This window comes from Alligator sinensis, unplaced genomic scaffold, assembly GCF_000455745.1.
Source record: "Alligator sinensis unplaced genomic scaffold, ASM45574v1 scaffold506_1, whole genome shotgun sequence".
Classification (NCBI taxonomy): Eukaryota; Metazoa; Chordata; order Crocodylia; family Alligatoridae; genus Alligator; species Alligator sinensis.
This window is the reverse complement of record NW_005842215.1, coordinates 1,314,064-1,316,740: the sequence shown is the minus strand read 5'-3', so window position 1 is coordinate 1,316,740 and position 2,677 is coordinate 1,314,064.

The following is a 2,677-nucleotide window of genomic DNA, read 5'->3' as shown; positions in this document are numbered from 1 at the left end:
GCTGCAGTGCATTCCTGGCTTCCTCTCAGCTTCTGGTAATGGCAGCTATGAAAGACAGAATATTAAACTAGAGCCACATCTCTGATCCAGAGGGACAAGTGCTCTGTTTGACTTGGGTGATGCAGTACAACAAAGTTGCTTCCTGACCTGATTGAATGTGTGGTGCAGACTGGAATCTGGGTATTTGGCAGGCATTGGATACTGGCCACTTCCTATGGAAAGGTGTACGGGAAGCATAACTCATTTCAAGTATGTTATTTAGTGCTCAGCAATGCACGTGTAGACACTGGTGGGGCTGCTGGCTAGCCCCACACTGGAGCACCCTCGTGCCCCAGCACGCTGCTCCAGGTCGGAGCAGCCCCAGGCTGGCAGGCTGGCTCCCTGCCAGCTAGGGCTGCTCCAATCTGGCTCAACATGCTGTGAGGAGCTGGCTGGGGCACGAGGGTGCTCTAGCACAGGGTTAGCCAGCAACCCCATCAGTGTCTACATGTGTATTGCTGTGCATTAAATAACACACTTAAAATGAGTTATGCCTCCTGTACACCTTTCCATAGGTGTTTCCTTTCCAATTCAGTGTTTTCTGTAATCTTCTCTATGTGTTCCTGCTTTCTTTCATGTCTGAATTTTTTTTCACTGTAAAATAACCAGTGAAAATAAAAGAAAATCTTTGTTTTTGGCTTTTTATATACATTACAATGTATGGCACATAAGGATATAACAAAAGGTTACAATAGTAGCATCAATAGACTCCATCCTTGGGCCTATACTCTTTAACATTTTTTATAAATCATGTAGACATTGGTATCAGAAGTAGACTGGCTAAGTTCACTGATGACACCAAACTTTGGGGTAAAGTGTCCACACCTGAAGATAGGCTGGTGATCCAGGCCAACCTCAACAGGTTCAGAAAATGGGTGGATGAAAACATGATGGCATTCAACACCGAAAAATGCAAGGTACTCCACCTTGGGGGAAAAAACCTGCATCACACTTATAGGCTCAGCAGTGCTACGGTCGCTAGTACCACAACCAAAAGGGATTTGGGAGTGATGATTGACCACAAGATGAATATGAGCCGCCAGTGCAATGTTGCAGCTGGTAAAGCAAGCAAAACTCTGGCTTGCATCCATAGATGCTTCTCAAGCAAATCCCAGGATGTCATCCTCCCGCTGTACTTGGCCTTGGTGAGGCTGCAGCTGGAGTATTGCATGCAATTCTGGGCTCTACAACTTAAAAAGGATGTGGAAAAGCTTGAGAGAGTCCAGAGAAAAGCCACAAGTATGACCAGAGGGCAGGAGAACAGGCCTTATGATGAGAGCCTGAGAGCCATGGGACTCTTCAGCCTGGAAACCCACTGGCTCAAGGGGGACCTGGTAGCTACCCATAAGTATATAAGGGGTGTACATCAGGATCTGGGGGAACGCCTGTTCACCAGAGCTCCCCAAGGGCTGACAGGGTCAAACTGTCACAAACTCCTCCAAGACCATTTCAGGCTGGACATAAGGAAAAACTTCTTTACTGTCGAAGCCCCAAAGGCACCTTCTATGGACTCTTTTAAAAAACATTTGGATGTTTATCTTGCTGGGATCCTATGACCCCAGCTGACTTCCTGCTCCTGGGGCAGGGGACTGGACTTAATGATCTTCTGAGGTCCCTTCCAGCCCTAATGTCTATGAAATCTATGAAATCATGTATATTATGAGAATTAACTGAAAGAGCATTATTTAAAGATGAATGAGCTATGAACAGTGTAATGAAAAGATGCAGTTATATTCTATCCTCAGCCAGAAAAGACTTTGGGTTTTTGCTTTTGGTTTTCATAGATTTCATAGACATTAGGGCTGGAAGGGACCTCGGAAGATCATCAAGTCCAGCCCCCTGCCCAAAGGGCAGGAAGTCAGCTGGGGTCATAGGATCCCAGCAAGATAAGCATCCAGTTTCATCTTGAAGGTGTTCAATGAAGGCTCTTGAACCACCTCCGGTGGCAGGCTGTTCCAGACCTTGGGGGCTCGGACAGTAAAGAAGTTCTTCCTTATGTCCAGCCTGAAACGATCTTGAAGTAGTTTGTGACCATTCGACCTCGTCATCCCTTGGGGCGCTCTGGTGAACAAACGTTCCCCCAGATGCTGGTGGTCACCCCTGATAAACTTGTAGGTGGCCATCAGATCACCCCTGAGCCTGCGCTTTTCCAGGCTAAAGAGCCCCAGGGCTCTCAGCCTGTCATCGTAGGGTCTGCTTCCCTGACCTCTGATCATGCACGTGGCTCTTCTCTGGACTCTCTCAAGCTTCTCCACATCCTTTTTGAATTGTGGAGCCCAAAACTGGACACAGTACTCCAGCTGCGGCCTCACTAAGGCCGAGTACAGGGGGAGAATGACGTCCCGGGATTTGCTTGAGAAGCATCTATGGATGCAAGCCAGATGAGTGAAGACATTTTTTTTCCCACGGACAAGTAACAAGGGCACACCTTGTGTTGTTGCTACTTGTCCCCGGGGAATGCCCATGCTACATGTGGCAGGTTAATGTGGGTGGGCGCATGCACACATGCAAGCACTTGTGCCTGCAGCAGCTCAAATAGAAGCAGTGCAAATTTGAGCCGGGGCTTTTTGCCTCAGAGCACATGCTTGGACATGCACTTTGTTGTGGAGCAAATTGTGCCACTTGGGGCAAAATAACC